We start from the raw sequence: 7784 nt of genomic DNA on the forward strand, positions 1-7784 counted from the left end.
TGAGGGCAGAGTGGTGAGTGCAGAGTGGTGAGTGCAGAGTGGTGAGGGCAGAGTGGTGGTGAGTGCAGAGTGGTGGTGAGTGCAGAGTGGTGGTGAGTGCAGAGTGGTGGTGAGGGCAGAGTGGTGAGGGCAGAGTGGTGAGGGCAGAGTGGTGAGGGCAGAGTGGTGAGTGCAGAGTGGTGAGTGCAGAGTGGTGAGTGCAGAGTGGTGGTGAGTGCAGAGTGGTGGTGAGTGCAGAGTGGTGGTGAGTGCAGAGTGGTGAGTGGTGAGTGCAGAGTGGTGAGTGGTGAGTGGTGAGTGGTGAGTGCAGAGTGGTGAGTGGTGAGTGCAGAGTGGTGAGTGGTGAGTGCAGAGTGGTGGTGAGTGCAGAGTGGTGGTGAGTGCAGAGTGGTGAGTGCAGAGTGGTGAGTGGTGAGTGCAGAGTGGTGAGTGCAGAGTGGTGGTGAGTGCAGAGTGGTGGTGAGTGGTGAGTGCAGAGTGGTGAGTGCAGAGTGGTGGTGAGTGCAGAGTGGTGGTGAGTGGTGAGTGCAGAGTGGTGAGTGCAGAGTGGTGAGGGCAGAGTTTTATTTTTGATTTAAAGAAAAAAATGTCATGAGCAATGCCAATAGCTCTACCTTTAATGATGCCGAGACCATTGCATTGCAAATGCTTGTTGATGCCTGCTTGTGATGTTCTGCCAATTTCTTTTTTGTTTGGCTCCTGAGGTCATAAAATCGTTTTTTCAGGTCCTCTGTGTCTCTGGTGGTCACCCCAACTGCATTTACTTTGTCCAAAATGTCCAGCCAGATTTTTCTTTTGGCAGATTCTGCCACAGTGAGGGACTGCCTGCCAAACAGTTTGTGGTGCACCTTCACCACCTCCTCCACAAGGACCTTCAACTCCATGCTGCTGAATTTGAGTTTTCCCCTCCTCTCAGGCTGCTCTTTATCTTTGCTGCTTGACATTTTGCAGTTTTAAAAGTGCACCAAACCCTTTCTGCTGCTCAGTGACTCAGCTCAGCTCCAACTGCCTTTCCAGAAGCTTCTAATTAGTTGCAGCTGCCTGTGTAGCCACTTTCTGGTAGGGAGGGGGGTAGCACCTGATTGGCTGCCTACTCAAGTTTCACTTTTGTTTGCTTTCCGAATCGGTATTTACCGATTCGGTCGGTAAATACAGAATCGGTGAATACAGAATCGGTAAATACATAATCGGTAAATACCGATTGGGTACTTCTTCGCCGCCCACCCAGCCATGCCAATGTCACTTATCTGTCTCTCAGTTGTTCACAGTGTCATCATGGGGGAATGTCTCCTTCGACAATGGCCTCCGGTTTCCTCTGACTTGGCAGTCAGCTTCAGAGAAACGAATCCATGCCCGGGCTTCTCATCCATCGTCACCTTGTGATTCTTACAGCGTTACTGTTCATATCTCTTTCCCCTTATTGGATTTTGTCATTTTATTGTCATTTTGTTCAATACATTTTACTTTAATTTTCTATTTCGGTTTGGGTTTTTATTGTTTTGCATTTTGACTTTTACCTTTTTGGTTTCTGCATAAATATTTTACATATTACCTTAAGTTAAGCCTGCCTGTTCGGTGCTTAGGTACCAGGGGGTTCATCCTAGGTTAATTGAATGGCTTTGAAAGTTCACTCTGACAACGGTTGTGATTGTTCCTCATCTACCGCAAATAATAATTCAGTTTCTTACAGAAACGATCTGAAATTATCTGCAAAACTGCAATTGATAACCTACCAGGATTGAAACACCCTGTGGACAAACTGGAATATGGGACTAGTATTGTGTGGCAATAGAACCTCTAAAAAAATTCAGCTTGCAGATGAACCAAGAATCACGCTTGAATGTCACACCTTTTTCAAACAAGATAGCCAGGAAAGTGTGAGAAATATATTGCAGCTCTTTGCATTTTGACAGCCCTAAGCAAATTTGAGAACAGAGTGGATGTATGTAGCAGAGGCGAGTCTGTTCACCCAATGGGAGTGGTCAGTGAGGGGGGGTGCTGGGTTCTTGCCTTCACCGGTTTTTGATGCCTGCTTGTGATGTTCTGCCAATTTCTTTTTTGTTTGGCTCCTGAGGTCATAAAATCGTTTTTTCAGGTCCTCTGTGTCTCTGGTGGTCACCCCAACTGCATTTACTTTGTCCAAAATGTCCAGCCAGATTTTTCTTTTGGCAGATTCTGCCACAGTGAGGGACTGCCTGCCAAACAGTTTGTGGTGCACCTTCACCACCTCCTCCACAAGGACCTTCAACTCCATGCTGCTGAATTTGAGTTTTCCCCTCCTCTCAGGCTGCTCTTTATCTTTGCTGCTTGACATTTTGCAGTTTTAAAAGTGCACCAAACCCTTTCTGCTGCTCAGTGACTCAGCTCAGCTCCAACTGCCTTTCCAGAAGCTTCTAATTAGTTGCAGCTGCCTGTGTAGCCACTTCCTGGTAGGGAGGGGGGTAGCACCTGATTGGCTGCCTACTCAAGTTTCACTTTTGTTTGCTTTCCGAATCGGTATTTACCGATTCAGTCGGTAAATACAGAATCGGTGAATACAGAATCGGTAAATACATAATCGGTAAATACCGATTGGGTATTTTCCGATTGTCCGATACCGAATTTTACCGAATCGGTATTTTTTACCGTTTTTTTTTTCTACATACCATTTACCAATTCTAAAATACCGATTCGGTAAAATTCGGTATTTTAGAATCGGTAAAATCGGATTACCTACATCTGGCCCTAGATGTCTTCTTGGACCACTGCGGCTAATTCCTGTACTATGTGCTTGCAGGCCATGGTCTCCGGTTTCCTCTGACTTGGCAGTCAGCTCCAGAGACTAATCCATGCCTGGGCCCCTCATCCATTGGCACCTTGTGATTCTTACAGCGTTACAGTTCATATCTCATTCCCCTTATTGGATTTTGTCATTTTAGTGTCATTTTGTTCAATACATTTTACTTTAATTTTTCTATTTCGGTTTGGGTTTTTATTGTTTTGCATTTTGACTTTTACTTTTTTGGTTTCTGCATAAATATTTTACATATTACCTTAAGTTAAGCCTGCCTGTTTGGTGCTTAGGTACCAGGGGGTTGATCCTAGGTTAATTGAATGGCTTTGAAAGTTCACTCTCACAATGGTTTTGATTGTTCCTCATCTACCGCAAATAATAATTCAGTTTCTAACAGAAACTATCTGAAATATCTGCAAAACAGGCAGTTGATAACCTACCAGGGTTGAAACACCCTGTGTACAAACTGGAATATGGGAATAGTATTGTGTGGCAATAGAACCTCTAAAAAATCAGCTTGCAGATGAACCAAGAATCACGCTTGAATGTCATCCCTTTTTAAAACAAGGTAGTCAGGAAAGTGTGAGGAATATATTGCAGCTCTTTGCATTTTGACAGCCCCAAGCAAATTTGAGAACAGAGTGGATGTATGTAGCAGAGGCGAGTCTGTTCACCCAATGTGAGTGGTGATATCTTCTTTGCTGATCTGCCTGAAGTTATGATGCTGCTGACAGTAGCGTGTCTGCTAAAAGCGTGACTGTGGGAACTATAAAGCCAAATAAAAGAAAGTTATCTTCCGACACCGCAGTCTTCGCGACTGAGAGCAGTAACACTGAAGACTCTGAGACTCACAGCAGTAATTTCTCCTTTCAGAGCGTTATTGCTGCAGATGGAGTGAAGCCAAGAAGTAAGCACATTACCAAGGTACCAACAAAGTTTAATATTGTTCATTTGTATTAACTGTATCTCTTTTGCAGCATTTGGAAATGTATTTTCTAGTTTTGTTGCTTTTTCTTTAGTTTTTTATTGTAGGCTGTTATCTTCATTTTAAAGGGAAAGATGTTGTAGTGTGTGACCTTAATGCTGCAGTTTGCATTTCATTACCATCATTTGCTTATCCTGGAGAATCTCCAGGGTGGAGGAGGTTTGCTGTTCCAGAGTTCTTTCTTCAGCTTCTGGGCAGTTGTCGCTCTGTGGGGATCGGTGGTCCTGTTTCTCTGCTCTTCTTGTAGCAGCTCCTATCAGAGCTTCATCCTCCCGCCAACGATAATAAGATGTCAGGCATCACCCAGCACACAACACAGCCTATGATGGGCTAAGTCCATCTGCTCGGTGTAGTTAGAGCGCGGATAAAGTTCTCCGGACCCATCAGGCTGTGAATGTAACCTAAGGGCTTAAGATGAAATGTAGAGCTTACCTCCTTCCTGAGTGGCTCCAGTCTGCTGTGTGCAGACCCGATAGCTGGCAGCACCCTGCAGTATGTATGTATAAATCAGATTATGTTGGAAGTAACCTGCAATACAGTGGCAGCAGCACCCTGCCATAGAGTAGGATTTCTCATAGTGTATTGTTTCCTGGCACATTAACGGAGATTGTCTTTTAACTGGCAGAAGAACAACACTGACCCTACATTTTTCTGGGTTTGTCTTTTAAATGACATACACATTAGGAATGGCACTTTGTTCTGCTGGAATAATAACAGTTATCTTGCGCTCTATGTTGTTGCACGGATTGTTTTTTTTTTTTTTTGGAAAACCTTTATTTGAAAGTCAAGGCACACAGCTATTCAGCCTTACATCCCAGAGGCTAGGCAGCATTATAAGAGACGGATATATGGTGTACACAGTACAGGTTGAAAAATCGTATCAGGTTTAATTTTATAATACGGTAACAATAAACCTATAAGATAACAACCTAAAGAAACACTAAGAAAGGGTAAAGAGGCAAGGAAAAGTACGAAAGCGACAATACCCAGTTCCAGGGGGTGGGCAGGGTCATAAGCCCACAAAGTGCAACTAAACTGTGTAAATTAAACGACAACGGGGGGAAAGAGTCAGGATGTCAGTGGAACAACAAGTAGGTTGGAAGTGAGGGCTAGGGGGAAAGTCGAGCTTCCAGTGGGTCAGCGTCGGGAGGTAGGCAGATATCACCTCTATATTCATTCCATGCCCCCCAAACCGTTCTCCACCTCCTATGCTTGCCCCTGGCCACATACACCGTCTTTTCACGGACCATGCACCAATCCATATTGGTCTTCCATAGTTCCACAGAGGGGGGCGAAGGGGCCCCCCACTTCTGGGCTATGTCCCGCTTCGCCACCATATTCCCCAGGGTAACCCATTGGGTTTGAGCATTATTGTAATCCGTGGGGCCCCACACATTCAACAGGCAACGCCGGGCCTCCGCCGACAAAGCCACACCAGTCACCGCACGCATCACCGCATGAACTCGCCTCCAGTAAGAGGCTATAGCGTGGCACTCCCAGATGATGTGCATGAATGTGGCTAGTTCTCCACATCCACGCCTACAAAGACCATCCACTGAGAGTCCCATATGGATCAGTCTGGGGCCAGTCACGTAGACTCTATGGAGAATTTTCAGTTGGACCAGACGTAATCTAGCTGGAATTGCCACTTCCTTAGGAGAAGACACCGCACACGGTCCAAGGTCCCAGACCCAACTGCATTGAAGTCCCCACCAACTATAAGCAAGCCCCCTGGCAAGCCCAAAATGGCGCCTCCAAGATCTTGAAAAGTAGTCGTCTGTAAGCCAGGGGGGACATAAACAGAAACCAAAACCAGGGTACGTCCCTCCCATCTGCCCGTGACGGCGACGTAGCGTCCCCTCTCATCGACCACACTAGTCTCCACCTCAAACGGGAGAGACATGCGCACCATGATCCCCGCCCCGAGGAGAACCCTGAGTGTGCCACCATTTTAAAGCCTTTTCTGTTGAGTGCGTGGCATGTATTGCCAATGAGATGAGTTTCTTGTAACAAAATGACATCAGGCATGCATCTTTTAAACATTTGCAACATGTCCCCTCGCTTAATGCGATCACCCAGCCCATTAACATTCCAACTCAGAATATTTAGCTTCTTACCCCCCATCGTCGATGTACAGGCCCCCGCCAACCCCACAGGGAACAGCCGCTATAGCATATTCATCAGAAGGATAATTACCTTGCCATGGGAAAGAAAAGAGAAAGAAAACACACAAGAAACAGTTATACCAACCACCCCTCACCCTGCACCCCTGCATTAGACTAAAAAGCCCCCCCAACTAGCAGTGTGCCTGTCGCCCCAAAAAACTAATCTACGAAAAGCCCTTAGAGGAGTAAGGAGTCAGCCTATCCCCCCCGTATCCCCCGTTCCCTGAGAAAGAATGTCAGCAAAACACAATAGTCCGTGACTAACTGCCTGAGCAGACTCATCGTCCGAAGATGGTCCGAAGGGACCTCTCACTCCTGAAGATCGGGGCCGCCCGACGCCCCTTCCGACTGTTCCTCGGGCACGCTCCGGTGTTGGGGAAAGTGTCCAGCCAGTCCCCAGCCGCTTCTGGCATGTCGAAGAACAATGCTCGGCCATCATGTTCGATACGCAGTTTCGCTGGGAATAGCATTGAGTACTTCATCCCCAACTCTCTCAGCCTACGCTTCACGCCCATGAAACTTTGCCTACGCTTCTGCACCGCTTGGGTGAAGTCCGGGAAAAAGTTGATGTCAGCGTTCTGAAACTTTAGCGGCCCACCTCTCCTCGAGGCCTTCAGGATAGCGTCTCGGTCCCTAAAATTGAAGACCCTGGCGATGATTGGGCGCGGAGAGGCCCCCAGTTTCGGTCGGCCTCCAGGTAGTCTATGCGCTCGCTCAACCGAGAAGACCTTGCTGAGTCCACCGGGTGCTAGATGGTTCTGAACCAAGTTCTCGACAAAGAGATCAGTAGCATCCTCCTCCGCACCCTCCGGAACTCCAGTAATACGGACGTTCTGGCGCCTGGCCCGTCCTTCAAAGTCATCAAGCCTGCGGGCAAACAACATGTTCGCAGCTTTTAGGTCGCGGATCTCCGACTGTAGGTCCGTCACGTCAGAGGTTAAACTCGACGATTTTATGTCGAGCGACTTGACTCTGTTGTTAGTCTTGCCGAGATCGGCCCTGATCAAATTGATCTCGATGGCTAGTGTATTGACCTTATTTGTTAACATCTCATGTTGCTTATGCATCTCAGCCTTGATGCCCGCAATGGCTCCCATGACGTCCCGGAGGGTTGGATCTGAGTCATCCGGCGACACATCTCGCTGCATGTCTTTAGGCCGTCCTGTGACTCCGGGCGATCCCTTTGGGAGGGCGTAGCGATCGGAGATAGGGTTGAGAAAGGGACGTTTTCCTGCTGACTCTAGGTTTTCCTTTGTCTGAGTCTCCTCTGCCCGCCATGTTGGGCAAGAGGGTCTTTCAATCAGGAAGACTCCCCGGTCGTCGTTGAGGCCCCAAGTTGGTAGGCGTTAGCATCCGCCCCCACCGCTCATCCAACACTTCAGTCCACAGGATGACCTGGCCAATGCCTCAGAATGGGGCGGCCTTCCTCTCCCCAGACTGCCACCTTGTAGCAGCGCTGCAGTCGCCCACCTAATTCCGGGCTATGATGGCGTCGTCGTCCCCAACTTTCAACACGGTGTAACTTCACCTAGAAGACTCGGATCCTCGATCGGAGAACGAGTCCAGCGTCAGCAGCAGTTCAACAGCATGTTCCCACTACTGTGGGGCAGGATAGGCGACAGGATTAATTCGGAGGATCGGAGGGTCTTCGGAGCTCCGAGCTCACGCGGCCATCTTGGTTGCCCGCGAAGCTCCTCCCTCATTGCACGGATTGTTGGCTGCAATGCATTCCATGTTTCATTCAAACGTGCTTTCTACAGGGCACATATATGATTTTTTGCTGTAGTGAAATAATGCTCCTGTGTACTGTGGCAGACTCAGAAATATTGAAAAACTTAATGATTTCTCTTTCAGCACTTCA

The sequence above is a fragment of the Lissotriton helveticus genome (assembly GCF_964261635.1).
Source record: "Lissotriton helveticus chromosome 1_1 unlocalized genomic scaffold, aLisHel1.1 SUPER_1_unloc_24, whole genome shotgun sequence".
Classification (NCBI taxonomy): Eukaryota; Metazoa; Chordata; class Amphibia; order Caudata; family Salamandridae; genus Lissotriton; species Lissotriton helveticus.